Source organism: Salmo salar, chromosome ssa05, assembly GCF_905237065.1.
Source record: "Salmo salar chromosome ssa05, Ssal_v3.1, whole genome shotgun sequence".
NCBI classification, from domain to species: domain Eukaryota; kingdom Metazoa; phylum Chordata; class Actinopteri; order Salmoniformes; family Salmonidae; genus Salmo; species Salmo salar.
In genome coordinates, this window is record NC_059446.1 from 60,443,961 (window position 1) to 60,462,977 (window position 19,017).

A 19,017-nucleotide genomic window follows, 5' to 3' on the forward strand; every position below is an offset into this window, starting at 1 on the left:
CAATAAAAAGTTACATTTTCACTGCAGTTAGTTACAAAAGATTCGTCTGGTAAAGCCATACTTACGTGGCATACTTGTCCTGGACTGTTTTCTATTATATTCATCTGGCTCGTTGGTCTAGGGGTATGATTCTCGCTTAGGGTGCGAGAGGTCCCGGGTTCAAATCCCGGACGAGCCCGACTTTTACTAAAATACGAAACTGAATGACTGACAAGTTATTTTGATAACAGTGCAATAAAAACACTAACGTGTAAAACATTAAGGATCTACAAGAAATCACTGAGTTAGTTCCAATATGCACAAGGCAGATTATTGAGAAATTGGTTGCAAGTCTATGGTTATAATACAGCTTTCATTCCAAAGAATAAGATTGGATGTGCCATTCAATTGCTATATTATCCTCAAGTTTAAATGTCACATGCTCAAGTACAGCGAAATTCCTTTCTTGCAAACTCAAAACCCAACAATGCAATAATGTAAAACTAGAAAAAAACACGAGAAATAAGAAATATACCTCAAACGTATGTGTGTGTGTGTATATATATATATATATATGCAATTAACGGTCATTATAAAAAATGTTGAGTGACATTTTTAATGTGCAATCGCATGTGATTAGATTGAGATCATTTAACCTCCGTTTACCTGAACGTCTGTAGTCTCGTGCACCAGACAAGAACGTCTGTAGAATAAAAACTCAGTTTCCCATAAATCTGTGAGGTTGTTGCATTTCTGATCATGCGCACAAGTACTGGAGTCTATCGTTAGTGTCACTGCTATGACAACGGAGATGGCTTCAAGCAAGTTGATGAGGCACACCCAAAATGTGATTTTTATCTGAACTGCGAACCACAGACAGGCTCGTCTTGTTAGAGGTAAAATAGGCACGTTTCTAATTAGCATATGTCGCTGGAATGTTGAAACTAGACGCTTGTTAGCCTCCAAGCCAGGCACAAGCACAGCCAGCGCTAATTAGTCAGCTAACGTTAACTAACTTAGCTCGAGGTGTTTCCTGGCAGGCTAGCTTGCTACCTCCTGTTACCTATAGAGAATTATGCACATCGTCCAGTTTAGTTTGTGTTTATAACAATTGTTCAACACATGGACAATGCTTGCCCGCAACCCCTACTAACGTTACCTAGGTAGTTTTATCAACAGATGATGCATGTTGATGTTGCTAGCTAGATACTAAGGTTAGATCTAGCTAGTTATGTGGAAATCATTCTATTCACCTCTAATGAAATGCAGTCGGAGCTCTGCTGATATGCATGGCACACCTGGATAATGTTGAATTATGTGGTTGATTGCAGAATGTTGGCTGTGCTTTGCTGTCTGTCAAGTAGATGAAAAGGGGCAGCTGAAAGGTCTTGGCAGTGATAGAGTCAAGTAGGCAGGTGGTATAAGGCTATAGGCATATATTCCACTTGTGTAGTCTTTCAAAATTGTAATAATAGGGCTATCATTTTAATGGTTATATATGGTCTTGGTGTAGAGGGAGGGGGAAGTAGGGATTCTCTCTATGGGTTAGCTGTCCATTCCACCTGCTCAGCAGTTGACAATGAGGAAAGCTGCTTGGCCCACGCCCTGATACAATCCCTGGTCATGTGACTCAGCTGTCATTGGCTAGTGTAACAGTCTTACGGTCTGTGTCACACCGACCACTGTCCAAACCTCCCTCTGGGTCCTGGAGTCAAAGAAACATCAGCATGTAGCCTAATATAGGTCTACTGTAAGAGGTAGGCGCTAATCCCCTGCAATAAAAGCAGATGATCAGTGAATTACCAGACACACACGCTAGCTTGATAAAGCACTACAAATCTGAGGCTGGCACCCATTACGCTTAGAGTGAGTTCAAGTAGGCTTAGAAAGATCATGCCATATAGGAGACTAGGTGGAATAAATTAAAGCCAACTCTTCCAATCGTTTCATCCTTCCACTTGGTCCCAAGTGGGATAGACAAACAGCAGGTATCAGCCATATTGCTTTCACCTGTCCATTATGAAGAGTGTCAGTTACGTGTGGAAGACTGACAAGCAGTTTTATGGTGTCCACTAGAGCGGCGATATGACCCTCAGTGTTTATCTCTCTGTCTGTCTGTCTGTCTGTCTGTCTGTCTGTTCTGCAGTAGCATGTCTCTGTTCAAGGCGCGTGATTGGTGGGCCGCGGTGCTGGGCGAGGGAGATGAGTTTGACCAGGGATGCCTGTGTGTCGGAGATGTGGACAACAGCGGCAGCGGACATGGTGAGAACATGTGGGGTTGTGGTGTGTCTGACTGCACTCTGCACTACAAAGACACTGTTCACTAATAGACCCAAAAACAAACAATGAGAGTGAAAGTGCCCCTGGTACCATAGTCTTATTTACATGCACAAATCAGATTTGTTCATTGTCTGATTGACGTGACTTCCTGGATCTTTATTACCATGTTTAAAACATACAATTTTCCCTCTCGATACAAAGCACGTACACTGAGTGTACAAAACATTAAGAACACCTTCCTAATATTGAGTTGCACCCCTCTCTTTGCCTTCAGAACAGTCTCAATTCATCGGAGCATGGACTCTACAAGGTGTCGAAAGCATTCCACTGAGATGCTGGCCCATGTTGAGTCCAATGCTTGCCAGAGTTGTCTCGTTGGCTGGGTGTCCTTTGGGTGGTGGACTATTCTTGATACACACAGGAAACTGTTGAGTATGAAAAACCCAGCAGTATTGCAGTTCTTGACACAAACCAGTGTGCCTGGCACCTACTACCATATCCTGTTCAAAGGCACTTAAATATTTTGTCTTGCCCATTCACACATACACAATTGATGTCTCAATTGTGTCAAGGCTTAAAAATCCTTCTTTAAACTGTCTCCTCCCCTTCAGTGTGTCAAATCGGAGGGCCTGCTGTCCGGACCTCTGGCAGTCTCTATGGGGGGTACCACAGGGTTCAATTCTTGGGCCAACTCTTTTCTCTGTATACATCAATGATGTCGCTCTTGCTGCTGGTGAATCTCTGATCCACCTCTACGCAGACGACACCATTCTGTATACTTCTGGCCCTTCTTTGGACACTGTGTTAACAACCCTCCAGACGAGCTTCAATGCCATACAACTCTCCTTCCGTGGTCTCCAACTGCTCCTAAATACAAGTAAAACTAAATGCATGCTCTTCAACCGATCGCTGCCTGCACCTGCCCGCCTGTCCAGCATCACTTCTCTGGACGGTTCTGACTTAGAATTTGTGGACAACTACAAATACCTAGGTGTCTGGTTAGACTGTAAACTCTCCTTCCAGACTCACATCAATCATCTCCAATCCAAAGTTAAATCTAGAATTGGCTTCCTATTTCGCAACAAAGCATCCTTCACTCATGCTGCCAAACTTACCCTCGTAAAACTGACCATCTTACCAATCCTCGACTTCGGCGATGTCATTTACAAAATAGCCTCCAATACCCTACTCAACAAGCTGGATGCAGTCTATCACAGTGCCATCCGTTTTGTCACCAAAGCCCCATATACTACCCACCACTGTGACCTGTACGCTCTCGTTGGCTGGCCTTCGCTTCATAATCGTCGCCAAACACATTGGCTCCAGGTCATCTACAAGACCCTGCTAGGTAAAGTCCCCCCTTATCTTCGCTCACTGGTCACCATAGCAGCACCCACCTGTAGCACGCGCTCCAGCAGGTATATCTCTCTGGTCACCCCTAAAGCCAACTCCTCCTTTGGTCGTCTCTCCTTCCAGTTCTCTGCTGCCAATGACTGGAACGAACTACAAAAATCTCTGAAACTGGAAACACTTATCTCCCTCACTAGCTTTAAGCACCAGCTATCAGAGCAGCTCCCAGATCACTGCACCTGTACATAGCCCATCTCTAATTTAGCCCAAACTACTACCTCTTCCCCTACTGTATTTATTTATTTTATTTATTTTGCTCCTTTGCACCATATTATTTATGTTTTAACTTTGAACTTTCTTCAAATAACAAATCTACCATTTCCAGTGTTTTACTTGCTATACTTTATTTACTCTGCCACCATGGCCTTTTTTGCCTTTACCTCCCTTATCTCACATCATTTGCTCACATTGTATATAGTCTTATTTTTCCTACTGTATCATTGATTGTATGTTGTTTTACTTCATGTGTAACTCTGTGTTTTTGTATGTTGTCGAACTGCTTTGCTTTATCTTGGCCAGGTCGCAATTGTAAATGAGAACTTGTTCTCAACTTGCCTACCTGGTTAAATAAAGGTGAAATAAATAAAAATAAAATAAATAAAATCTACACTTATTTGAAGTGGATTTAACAAGTGACATCAAGAAGGGATCATAGCTTTCACCTGGATTCACCTGGTCAGTCTGTCATGGAAAGAACAGGTGTTCTTAATGTTTTGTACAACGAAGGGAGCAATATGAGACCATACCATAACGTCTAAGCTGAAGAAGTATACAGTGTGTATGTCCTCTCTCCTGTAGATAAGATAGTGGTGGGCAGCTACATGGGCATGCTGCGGGTCTTCTCCCCCCCACCCTGCCAAGCCTGGAGAGCCCAGCCCGGCCCACAGCCAGCTACTGGAGGTGCAGCTCAGAGACCCCGTCATCCAGGTTGAAGTGGGCAAGTTTGTCTCGTAAGTACCAGGTCACACCCTCCTACTGCTCAAATAGAATGCTACACGCACCTGCTGCTCAAATAGTATGCTACACGCACCTGCTGCTCAAATAGTATGCTACACGCACCTGCTGCTCAAATAGTATGCTACACGCACCTGCTGCTCAAATAGTATGCTACACGCACCTGCTGCTCAAATAGTATGCTACACGCACCTGCTGCTCAAATAGTATGTTACACGCACCTGCTGCTCAAATAGTATGTTACACGCACCTGCTGCTCAAATAGTATGCTACACGCACCTGCTGCTCAAATAGTATGTTACACGCACCTGCTGCTCAAATAGTATGCTACACGCACCTGCTGCTCAAATAGTATGCTACACGCACCTGCTGCTCAAATAGTATGCTACACGCACCTGCTGCTCAAATAGTATGCTACACCCAGCTACTGCTCTGGGATGTATGCTTATGATGTTATCACTGACTGTAAGCATTCCAGGCTGTATCACAACCGGCCATGATTGGGAGTCCCATAGGGCGGCGCCCAACTGGCCCAACGTCGTCCAGGTTTGGCCAGTGTAGGCCGTCATTGTAAATAAGAATTTGTTCTTAACTGACTTGCCTAGTTAAATAAAGGTCACTCAGTCATTGTGTTAATAATGCCTTTTCTCCTCCCCCCTCTCTGGTATTCTGGCACTCAGAAGTGTGGCCTGGAATTGCAGGTCAAATGGGCAATCATGGCGTTAACTCAACATAGCCCTACTTACAATCTTAAAGTACCACGTCACGAATGGAACTCTCTACTCTCATTGTCCTACATCACTGCACCGAAGGACTAGAGTTGCACAGGAATGATGATGTCATGTGTTGGGAGACAATGGCTTTTCCTGTTGCTTCCCACCCAGTCCTAAACACACATTAGCTTCAAGGGCCAAGGGTTTTTCCTGATCACATGACCTTGCTGACCTTGTTGTGAACTCCTGACCCTGTACCACAAAGTCAAGAGGTAGTTGCTGTCATGCTGTTCGGTTATCCACTGAGTAGACATCAATGGAGTTCATGAACCTTTGGCATTGTCTTCAACTTTGTTCTTGTCTTAATCTGCTTCCAGTAAATCCTGACCACCATGTCATGAGTTCGGCTCTCTCCATGTGATTTATCATACCATATCAACCATCTAGTCTCAAAATTGGCTGGCTCCACTACTTTAGGCTAACCACCAAGTTACCAGCACATAGCTGGAGATACCCCAGGGTCCCATTTCAAGATGTTGTTAAAGGAAATTTGTTCTTAAGCACTTTAACTTGCCAAATACAGGTTGAGTAAATACTCAAATATTTTGAACAAAAAATGTCAAGCGCTAGACTGAAACCGCCATTGCCCCCTCTGCTCTTCCCATGGCCAAAACTATTCAAGTAAGAGGGGGATAGGAGGAGAAAGATGGAGAGAAAGGGAGGAATGGAATGGTGAGGGAAGACTGGAATGTTGGGATATGTCATCACGGTGGTCCATTCCTGGGTGCACAGGGACCTCCTGGAGAGACAGGCTTCCTGGAAAAGCCAGGCATTTTCCAAAAGTTTCACACACAAAAGGGATGTATGAGTCAAAGGATTCCTTCATCTGTTTGCTGACGTTTTATGTTAGTGTATGTTTTGGGGAAGCTGGTTTCGGTTAGCATTTTGAATGACCATTGAGTGTTCCCTAAACAGAGAAACACATTGTAAATTTTGTCTCTAGAGCAGTGGGGCGGGAGATGGTGAAATGTGTTCTCATCGACAGTGGGCGCTGTGGTTTTGAGTAAAGAAGAAATCACCCAGGCTTCGTTTTTAGTTGTTTTTCCTCCGTAAACATTACAGCAGGGTTGACGACAGACGTGTTCCTCCGCAAAGCTGTAGAACACATGTTTTAACCATAGATTTACATCAAACAGATTTGTCACTTTTTCCTATGCATATTGTATTATATTTATCCGTTCACAACTTGTGCTTGAAGTAGCAGTTGCCCCCAGAATACAAATTTAGGGCCAGGTTTGACTACCCCCCTAATCCTAACCTTTACCATTAGGATATACTTCATTATATCTATACTGATATACTCTTATGCCAGTATTGTCCTGTATGTTTTCATTGGCGATTTTGGACATCTGTTCTTCGCAGTAATTGAATAAAGTTCTCTGCAGGTGTTCAGATCTGCTTCATCTGGCTGTGTTGCACCCAGATGTGGACTACTACAGACTGAAATATGTTCCTGGATTCATCTGATACCATTGAGGAGTTTATCACATTTAGCACGTCGTCCCCACAGTGACGGTATGTACTGTACATATCCCAACCAAAAGTCATGGATTACAGGCAACTTCCGCACTGAGCTAAAGGCCAGGGCTGCCGCTTTCAAGGCTGGAACCAACAGGACCCTGAACAGCTTCTAACCCCCCAAGCCATAACACTACTAAATAGTCCGTGTAGCTATTTGGTTAACTATCTGCATTACCCTCTTTGCACTAACTCTTTTGACTCATCGCATATGCTGCTGCAACTTTACTATTTATCGTGTTGCCTACCCCTACCTATATGTACATATCTACCTCAAATAACTCATACCCCTGCAAATTGTCTCGTTACTGGTGCTCCGTGTACTGTATATAGCCAAATTATTGTTACTCATTGTGTATTTATTCTTCGTGTTATTATTTTTTCTATATTTTTCTCTCTGCATTGTTGGGAAGGGCCCGTGAGTAACCATTTCAATGTTAGTCTACATCTGTTGTTTATGAAGCGTGTGACAAATTTGATTTGATACTATGGCAGTTTGCTCCCATTCGTCTAGTTCTCTCTCTGCAGATTTAACCATAGGACATAGCAATGATATGTGACAATAAATATTAATATGGAGGGTCTCTCTCTCGCGCGCCCTCTCCCTCTATTTCTCTCTACCTCGCTTTAATGTCTCTCTCTGTCTCTCTTTCTCTACCATAGGTACTGCTGGTAATGTGGAGCATTGGGTTCAGTACCAGCTCAAGCGGGTCTATGAGCACAACCTCCAGAGGACCGCCTGCAACATGACTTCTGGAACCTTCGGAGGGGTCACAGGTAACACATCACATGAGCAGCTCAAACACCTCACATGTAACAGATAGGCATTGACAGTTTAGTTACAAACCACACACATTTTGTTAATTCTTTGGATTAATTCACTGCCCTTTAATTTCTAATGACCACAGAGCTATAATTGTAGAATATGATTCATTCTGTGTGGAGGGGAACCCTTGGCGTTCTGGTGCAGGTTTATTTGGATGGCAGTGACTGGATCAGTGTGTGCATGGGTGTGTGGATGCATGTGCACCCGTGTGGGTGTATTTGTATGTGTAGTAAGTTAGGTTCTGTGTGTCCTTCAAAGGTTGTGTCAGGTCAACCACAGAAGCTCTCTTTTTAGCCTGCCAGGAACACACTGCTGAAATCTGGACCAAGCCCCAGACAAGAGACAACAGGCAATTCATTAATGGGAGAGCACACTTATCCAAACACGTGCTCCCTGGAACACACACACACACACACACACACACACACACACACACACACACACACACACACACACACACACACACACACACACACACACACACACACACACACACACACACACACACACACACACACACACACCTCAACAATATATCCCTTGTTTTATTATTGGCCTTCTCATGTCTAAAAGGGCTTCAGTTTAACACTGGTTTGTGTGTGCGCGTGCACGTGTGTGAGGAGACTTGGAGCTGTGTTGGTTACTGTTATAGAGGACATGTTTAGGATGGGAGTCGTTGCTTTTCTTGGATGCTGCAGAGTCGAGGGCTTTCTCCTCCTTTTTTCCAAATACATATATTTCTCTTGAGGGATGATTTCTTCCCCCATCCTCTCTCCCTCTCTCTCCCCCTGGCATTCTAACATTCCTCATTAACCCCTGAACTCTTATTCACCTTCCTTCGTTTCATAGACTTCCAACACTTTATGGACTCCTTCATTCATGCCAGTTTCCATTTGCGCAAACACACACACACACACACACACACACACACACACACACACACACTCCCATTCACTTCTCTCTCTCTCACATCCTTTCTCTATTAGATCAAATCACATTTTACAGTGCTTACTCACAAGCCCTTAACCAACAATGCAGTTGTAAGAAAATCCCTAAAAAAGTAAGAGGTAAGAATAACAAATAATTAAAGAGCAGCAGTAAATAACAATAGCAGGGCTTTGTACAGGGGCTACCAGTACAGAGTCAATGTGTCAATGTGCGGGGGGCACCGGTGTCGAGGTAATTATGTACATGTAGGTAGAGTTATTAAAGTGGCTATGCATAGATAATAACAGAGAGTAGCAGCAGCATGGGGGGGGGGCAATGTAAATAGTCTGGGTAGCCATTTGAATAGCTATTCAGGAGTCTTATGCCTTGGGAGTAGAAGCTGTTTAGAAGCCTCTTGGACCTAGACTTGGTGCTCCGGTATCACTTACCGTGCAGTAGCAGAGGAGAACCGTCTATGACTAGGGTGGCTGGAGTCTTTGACAATTTTTAGGGCCTTCCTCTGACACCGCCTGGTATAGAGGTCCTGGATGGCAGGAAGCTTGGCCCCAGTGATGTACTGGGCCGTACGCACTACCCTCTGTAGTGCCTTGCGGTCGGAAGCCGAGCAGTCAGGATGCTCTCGATGGTGCAGCTGTAAAACCCATGCCAAATCTTTTCAGTCTCCTGAGGGGGAATAGGTTTTGTCGTGCCCTCTTCACGACTGTCTTGGTGTGCTTGGACCATGTAGTTTGTTGGCGGTGTGGATGCCAAGGAACTTGAAGCTGTCAACCTGCTCCACTACAGCCCTGTCAATGAGAGAGTCCTCCTTTTTCTTTAGTCCACAATCATCTCCTTTGTCTTGATCACGTTGAGGGAGAGTTTGTTGTCCTTGCACCACACTGTCAGGTCTCTGACCTCCTCCCTATAGGCTCTCATTGTTGTCGGTGATCAGGCCGTTGTGACATCAACAAACTTAATGATGGTGTTAGAAACGTGCCTGGCCGTGCAGTCGTGAGTGAACAGGGAGTTCAGGATGGGACTGAGCATGCACCCCTGAGGGGCCCCCGTGTTGAGGATCAACGTGGCGGATGTGTTGTTACCTACCCTTACCACCTGGGGGGGCCAGACAGGATGTCCAGGATCCAGTTGCAGAGGGAGGTGTTTAGTCCCAGGATCCTTAGGTTAGTGATGAGCTTTGAGGGCACTGAATAGCATTCTCACATAGGTGTTCCTTTTGTCCAGGTGAGAGAGGGCAGTGTGGAGTGCAATAGAGATTGCATCATATGTGGATCTGTTGGTGAGGAATGCAAATTGGAGTTGGTCTAGGGTTTTTGGGATTATGGTGTTGATGTGAGCCATGACCAGCCTTTCAAAGCATTTCATGGCTACAGATGTGAGTGCTACGGGTCGGTAGTCATTTAGTCAGGTTACCTTAGTGTTTCTGGGCACAGGGACTATGGTGGTCTGCTTGAAACATGTTGGTATTACACACTCAGACAGGGAGAGGTTGAAAATGTCAGTGAAGACACTTCCCAGTTGGTCAGCGCATGCTCGGAGTACACATCCTGGTAATCCGCCTGGCCCAGCGGCCGTGTGAATGTTGACCTGTTTAAAGGTCTTACTCACATCGACTGCGGAGAGGATGATCACACGGTTGTCTGGAACAACTGATGCTCTCATGCATGTTTCAGTGTTACTTGCCTCGAACCGAGCATAGAAGTTATTTAGCTTGTCTGGTAGGCTCGTGTCACTGGGCAGCTCTTGGCAGTGCTTCCCTTTGTAGTCTGTAATAGTTTGCAAGCCCTGCCACATCTGACGAGCATCGTAGCCGGTGTAGTACGATTCAATCTTAGTATTGTATTGATGTTTTGCCTGTTTGATGGTTCATCGGAGGGCATAGCGAGATTTCTTATAAGTTTCCGGGTTAGATTCCCGCTCCTTGAAAGCGGCAGCTCTACTCTTTAGCTCAGTGTGGATGTTGCCTGTAATCCATGGCTTCTGGTTGGGGTATGTACGTACAGTCACTGTGGGGACGACGTCCTCGATGCACTTATTGATAAAGCCAGTGACTGATGTGGTGTACTCCTCAATTCTATCGGAAGAATCCCGGAACATTTTCTGGTCTGTGCTAGCAAAACAATCCTGTAGTTTAGCATCTGCTTCATCTGACCACTTTCGTATAGTGGTCACTGGTGCTTCCTCCTTTAATTTTTGCTTGTAAACAGGAATCAGGAGGATAGAGTTATGGTAAGATTTGCCAAATGGAGGCCGAGGGAGAGCTTTGTACGCGTCTCTGTGTGTTGACTGAAGGTGGTCTAGATTTTTTTCCCTCTGGTTGCGCATTTAACATGCTGATAGAAATTAGGTAAAACTAATTTAAGTTTCCCTGCATTAAAGTCCCCGGCCACTCGGAGCGCTGCCTCTGGATGAGAGTTTTCCTGTTTGCTTCTGGCGGAATACAGCTCACTGAGTGCGGTTTTAGTGCCAGCCTCGGTCTGTGGTGGTATGTACGAAAAATACAGATAGTGTGGTCTACAGTTTATCATGAGATACTCTACCTCAGGCGAGCAAAACCCTGAGACTTCCTTAGATATCGTGCACCAGCTATTGTTTACAAATATGCATAGGCCCCCGCCCCGTGTCTTACCAAAGGCTGCTGTTCTGTCCCGCCGATGGAGTGTATAACCTGCGAGCTGTATGTTCTTGATGTCGTCGTTCAGCCACGACTCGGTAAAACATAAGATTTACAGTTTTTAATGTCCCGTTGGTAGGATATATGTGCTTTCAGTACGTCCCATTTATTTTCCAGCGATTGAACGTTAGCTAGAAGAACGGAAGGCAAGGGCAGATTAGCCACTCGTCACCTGATCCTCACAAGGCATCCTGATCTCTTTCCGCGAAACCTACGTTTCCTTTTCCAGCGAATCACGGGGATCTAGGCCTGGTCGGTTGTCTGTAGTATTTCCCTCACGTCCGACTCATTGAAGAAAAACTCCTAGTCAAATTTGAGGTGAGTAATCCCAGTTCTGATGTCCAGAAGCTCTTTTCGGTCATAAGAGACGGTAGCAGCAGCATTATGTACAAAACAAGTTACGAACAATGTGAAAAAACGAACAAAATAGCATGGTTGGTTAAGAGCCAATAAGACGGCAGCCCTACCCTCCGGCGCCATCTTTTTTTCTCTCTGTCCCTCCTCCCTTTCCATTTCTCTCCTTCTCTTTCTTACTCTCTGAGTCTCTCTCGCTCTCTCTCTCTCTCACACACTTTCAGTATAGTTGTGTCCCTCTCCTGTCAGTGTAGGGAGAGAGTGGATTACAATGAGGTTCCTATAAAACAGAGGACAAGAGGGTCCTGCTCCAGGGTTACACTACCACACACCACCACCAGGGTGCAGCACAGCCTGTGGAATCAGCTCCTACACACCACCGTACACACTTGTCATCTGAGTGAGTGTATTCATCTGAAATTAGTGTGTGTAGGACCTTGCTCTAAATGTGAGCACCCATAATAGTTCCTGACCATGGAATGACTGTAGGCGCTGTAATAGCGGTGTTGTAGTAATACCGCCCTAATGGCTAGTCTGGGTTTGGGTCAGAATCGGGCCACACACACTCAAACAGCGTAGGCCATTCTAAGCAGCACCTGGCCCACACTTCAGCCCAACTCCACCCAGAACCCAGGCCCAAAGAACCACTGCACTGCTCTGCTCTGTCCTGCCAGCCTCTGTGCTTTGTCCTTGGGCTCAACCTGTGTAACAGCATGTTCTATTAATGCTATTAGTATGGGCTGGTTTCCTCTTTATGTCTCTGCTAAGGGTAGACGTGCTGGACTAATGTTTTATAGCGCTAGAAGAGCCGTTTTTGATATATTTAGTATGGGCGTAGACCCACTCACAAGCGTGAGAGAAGACACACACATACATGCACACACACCATACGTGTGCATACGCACGTGTGCATACACTCACACACACAGGGCGAGGTAATTGTGTGAGTGGCCTTGTCCTTCAGTGTTTTACTGACCTCCCACCCTGAGCCCTGTTCACCAAAGGGGGATGACCAGAATAGCTGGTGAAGCACACCCAAACGTGTTTATTATTGTGTATCTGCTCTGCAGGTGGTACTCCCTGACCCCTCGTTGATGTGAGTGTGATTTTTAATAGCGTGTAGAGGCCTAATTATAGTTCTCTGCTCTCACAGCCACTCTGTGTTGTGTGTGTGTGTGTGTGTGTGTGTGTGTGTGTGTGTGTGTGTGTGTGTGTGTGTGTGTGTGTGTGTGTGTGTGTGTACTCAGCCATCTCAGATTTTCTCTGCCATAAAACTCAGTGGGCCATTCCAAGTACTCCACACACAAACGCAGACCTAAAGCTGTGTAAGGCTGCTGTGAACAGGCCTGCTCAGTCCGAGAGGTGTTAATGGACATATCAGATTCAGCAGGAGACAAATGAGCAGAGCAGCTAACCCACCACTACAACACAACATAGCAGAGCAGCTAACCCACCACTACAACACAACATAGCAGAGCAGCTAACCCACCACTACGACACAACATAGCAGAGCAGCTAACCCACCACTACGACACAACATAGCAGAGCAGCTAACCCACCACTACGACACAACATAGCAGAGCAGCTAACCCACCACTACGACACAACATAGCAGAGCAGCTAACCCACCACTACGACACAACATAGCAGAGCAGCTAACCCACCACTACGACACAACATAGCAGAGCAGCTAACCCACCACTACGACACAACATAGCAGAGCAGCTAACCCACCACTACGACACAACATAGCAGAGCAGCTAACCCACCACTACGACACAACATAGCAGAGCAGCTAACCCACCACTACGACACAACATAGCAGAGCAGCTAACCCACCACTACGACACAACATAGCAGAGCAGCTAACCCACCACTACGACACAACATAGCAGAGCAGCTAACCCACCACTACGACACAACATAGCAGAGCAGCTAACCCACCACTACGACACAACATAGCAGAGCAGTTACCCACCACTACGACACAACATAGCAGAGCAGCTAACCCACCACTACGACACAACATAGCAGAGCAGCTAACCCACCACTACGACACAACATAGCAGAGCAGCTAACCCACCACTACAATACAACAAAGCAGAGCAGCTAACCCACTACTACAACATAGCAGAGCAGCTAACCCACCACTACAATACAACATAGCAGAGCAGCTAACCCACCATTACAATACAACATAGCAGAGCAGCTAACCCACCACTACAATACAATATAGCAGAGCAGCTAACCCACCACTACAATACAACATAGCAGAGCAGCTAACCCACTACTACAACATAGCAGAGCAGCTAACCCACCACTACAATACAACATAGCAGAGCAGCTAACCCACCACTACAATACAACATAGCAGAGCAGCTAACCCACTACTACAACATAGCAGAGCAGCTAACCCACTACTACAACATAGCAGAGCAGCTAACCCACTACTACAACATAGCAGAGCAGCTAACCCACTACTACAACATAGCAGAGCAGCTAACCCACCACTACAGTACAACATAGCAGAGCAGCTAACCCACTACAGTACAACATAGCAGAGCAGCTAACCCACTACTACAACATAGCAGAGCAGCTAACCCACCACTACAACATAGCAGAGCAGCTAACCCACCACTACAACATAGCAGAGCAGCTAACCCACCACTACAATACAACATAGCAGAGCAGCTAACCCACTACTACAACATAGCAGAGCAGCTAACCCACCACTACAATACAACATAGCAGAGCAGCTAACCCACTACTACAACATAGCAGAGCAGCTAACCCACTACTACAATACAACATAGCAGAGCAGCTAACCCACCATTACAATACAACATAGCAGAGCAGCTAACCCACCACTACAATACAATATAGCAGAGCAGCTAACCCACCACTACAATACAACATAGCAGAGCAGCTAACCCACTACTACAACATAGCAGAGCAGCTAACCCACCACTACAATACAACATAGCAGAGAAGCTAACCCACCACTACAATACAACATAGCAGAGCAGCTAACCCACTACTACAACATAGCAGAGCAGCTAACCCACTACTACAACATAGCAGAGCAGCTAACCCACTACTACAACATAGCAGAGCAGCTAACCCACTACTACAACATAGCAGAGCAGCTAACCCACCACTACAGTACAACATAGCAGAGCAGCTAACCCACTACAGTACAACATAGCAGAGCAGCTAACCCACTACTACAACATAGCAGAGCAGCTAACCCACCACTACAACATAGCAGAGCAGCTAACCCACCACTACAATACAACATAGCAGAGCAGCTAACCCACTACTACAACATAGCAGAGCAGCTAACCCACCACTACAATACAACATAGCAGAGCAGCTAACCCACTACAATACAACATAGCAGAGCAGCTAACCCACTACAATACAACATAGCAGAGCAGCTAACCCACTACTACAACATAGCAGAGCAGCTAACCCACTACTACAACATAGCAGAGCAGCTAACCCACCACTACAATACAACATAGCAGAGCAGCTAACCCACCACTACAATACAACATAGCAGAGCAGCTAACCCACCACTACAGTACAACATAGCAGAGCAGCTAACCCACTACAGTACAACATAGCAGAGCAGCTAACCCACTACAGTACAACATAGCAGAGCAGCTAACCCACCACTACAACATAGCAGAGCAGCTAACCCACCACTACAATACAACATAGCAGAGCAGCTAACCCACTACTACAACATAGCAGAGCAGCTAACCCACCACTACAATACAACATAGCAGAGCAGCTAACCCACTACAATACAACATAGCAGAGCAGCTAACCCACTACAATACAACATAGCAGAGCAGCTAACCCACTACTACAACATAGCAGAGCAGCTAACCCACTACTACAACATAGCAGAGCAGCTAACCCACCACTACAATACAACATAGCAGAGCAGCTAACCCACCACTACAATACAACATAGCAGAGCAGCTAACCCACTACTACAACATAGCAGAGCAGCTAACCCACCACTACAATACAACATAGCAGAGCAGCTAACCCACTACTACAACATAGCAGAGCAGCTAACCCACTACTACAACATAGCAGAGCAGCTAACCCACCACTACAATACAACATAGCAGAGCAGCTAACCCACTACTACAACATAGCAGAGCAGCTAACCCACTACTACAATACAACATAGCAGAGCAGCTAACCCACTACTACAACATAGCAGAGCAGCTAACCCACCACTAGAATACAACATAGCAGAGCAGCTAACCCACTACTACAACATAGCAGAGCAGCTAACCCACCACTACAATACAACATAGCAGAGCAGCTAACCCACTACTACAACATAGCAGAGCAGCTAACCCACCACTACAATACAATATAGCAGAGCAGCTAACCCACTACTACAACATAGCAGAGCAGCTAACCCACCACTACAATACAACATAGCAGAGCAGCTAACGCACCACTACAATACAACATAGCAGAGCAGCTAACCCACCACTACAACATAGCAGAGCCACCCCAACAAGTCAAGCAGAACTGTAGGCTGCATACATTTTTCCACAGAACGTATACAATTCTACAAGTCATTTAGTCAGGCAGCATTCAGGGCTATGTTCTGTCATTGTGTGTACTTTTCTGTGATGCCAGTATGATTCCACCAGGTTGTCATGTGTTAATGTCCTAAGCCTATGTGTTGAATTAACGTTTATTCAACGCTCATGTAACGTTTGCCTTTTTAAAACGCAGTTGGCCGTTTTCTCCCTGGCTTCCTCCTGCCTGGTCCTCTGTGTTACTGCTCCCGCACTGACATCTTCCTCACTGTGTCCTCAGCACGACAGGTGGAGAGCTACAGGTACACACACTGCAAAACACACACCCTGCAAAACATACACATAGGCTGCAAAACACACGCATATTCTGCAAAGCAAATACACACACACAGGGGAAAGTAAGTAAGTGAATGAAAAAGTGAGTGAGTGAAGAAGTGTACTCTTTGCCTCTGAAGGCTGTCTGCCTGCCTGCTACTCCACACTAGATCTTTAAATACATCTGTGGTGCAGCAGATGGGAGGCCATTTTCTAGTCCTCCTAACGCCACAAACCACTGCACCATCTTTAAATAATAGGGGAGAGTGTTGTGTGTGTGTGTGTGTGTGTGTGTGTGTGTGTGTGTGTGTGTGTGTGTGTGTGTACATAGGGGATACTGCAGATTGGGTGTATCGGGCCCTATTGCCACAGCTGAGTCTGGTTATTCCCGGTGCTAAGTTAACATTTTCACGTCCTAATGAAATTTCCACTCATTGATCGCCACAGCTCCCCATGTAAGCCCTGTCTTTATTTTCCTCTACTTTGGCCGATCATCGCCCCTCCACAATAATCACAGTTACCTTCCTCTACAAACACACTCTGGGATTTTCCTTTTTAACGCTACTGCTAAAACCAGATGGAAATTGGGGAAAGGCCGAAGAGTGTGTGTGTGTGTGTGTGTGTGTGTGTGTGTGTGTGTGTGTGTGTGTGTGTGTGTGTGTGTGTGTGTGTGTGTGTGTGTGTGTGTGTTACGGTGTGTGAAACCCGGCCTTCCAGCTGTTTGTTATCCCAGATTTCTCCGATATCAAGAGCTTCCCCAGATGAGATATCACTGCGGAAACGCTGACCCTCCTCCCTCTCTTCAATTCTCAGACTGTATATATGAATTCAAATAAAAATAATTCTGCCCAGGATGAAGTGCTCTATGTCCCCAGTTAACTTTTGGATGTGTCTAGACTTGGTCTCTGTGGCTAGAATCCCACTTTCTGATCAAATCTACAATCAAAAGTCATGAAAACTGTAGATACGAAGAGAGCTACATTTTGGTAATGAAAATCCTGCATGTTCGTTAGAAATAGCCTTGCTCTGAGTGTCATGTACTGCCTAATATCAGTCAGCTAGAGAACTGTTCCGCTCCCTCGGTTTGTTTAGCCAGTAATGTTGATTTTCTCTCCGCTTGAGGGTTAATGAATGTGATTTTGTGTTTGTGTATCAGGGCAGTATTGGGTAGATATCCTCTTTCGTATAAATGACTGGGCTGTTTCCTCTGGCTGTAGACGTCCCACGCTGGCTGCTGAGTGACACACACACACACACACACACGCACACACACATCCCCGCACTTCATCTATCGTCCATGTAACAGCTTCACACACTCACTCTGTGTGTCTCTGGGCTGTCTGAGACACGGAGAGACTCTATCCAACCTGGAGAGGTTGACTGGGTTTGTGTGGGTTGAACTGGTTAAAGGTGAGGCTCGTGGGGTGTGTGTTGGTAGTATGTTCATGCGCACACATGATCATACATTTTGTACACACAAAACCATGCATGCATATTATGCACATATTTATACTCATGTAAACACACACACACACACACACACCCTCCCTGCTCCGCTGGGCTGGCCTGAGCTGTGGAACTCTGAATGTGTGTGTGCTCACCATTTACAACCGGTGTGCATGCTGGTGAATCATTTCTTCAAGGTTTGGACTCTATCATCGCTCACGCACGCGGCAGGCACACACACACACACACACACACACACACACACACACACACACACACTCTTTGTGATTCTATGTGTTAGGTCTCATTCACACTAGCTCATTCACCAACAGACCTGACCATAGTACTCCGCCCTTAAAAGGCCTTGGCTAGATGGTGCCAAACTCTCCCATCCATTTAGGATTGAGGCCTTCAGATTTCTTATAGCTGATCAAAAGTAATGTATGAATGCAAACCAAAGTGCACTTATTCGTTGTGCATTTGTCAGGAGTGTCCTCTATTTGAATCCCTCTGCAACTAGTAATGGCAAAATAGGTCCCGTTTCCTCTTCCTCCACCTTCCAATTGGCACTGCTTGCTGTTGTCTTTGGACATGTTCATCCCTTCATTCTTTTCTCAGAGAGCGAGAGAGAAAAATACTTTCTCCCTGACAGAGCAAATAGTCTCCTGTCGTTTCCAGCTCCATAAACATCAGGACTTATTAGCAGGTTCTGATTTCTCTTCATATAATTATCTGATTCTTAGCAGCTTTTCCTTCTCCCTCCCGAGGAGCCAGGTGACTGAGCGTGTGTGAGATGTCTGTAGCTACTATAGCCAGTTCCAGCTTTTTACTGGAAATCAGATTGTATTAATGCCATAATGCTAGACTACTGTAGGCTGACTCCAGATCAGTGTCATGATACTGCTATTAATAAAGACATTGTTTGAGAACATAAAAGCATGAAACTAGCGTACCTGAATAATGGTTTGT

General features: G+C 45.5%; 1 non-coding gene and 1 pseudogene across 1 annotated transcript; both read left to right on the forward strand.

Moving 5' to 3' along the window:
- Nucleotides 1–106: 106 nt before the first annotated feature.
- Nucleotides 107–178, forward strand: trnap-agg (transfer RNA proline (anticodon AGG)). The gene has a single exon. It is a non-coding gene; the product is annotated as a tRNA-Pro (tRNA).
- Nucleotides 179–2,129: 1,951 nt separating this feature from the next.
- The window catches only part of LOC106605256 (protein PTHB1-like), a 106,824-nt pseudogene continuing 89,936 nt past the window's right edge, over nucleotides 2,130–19,017 (forward strand).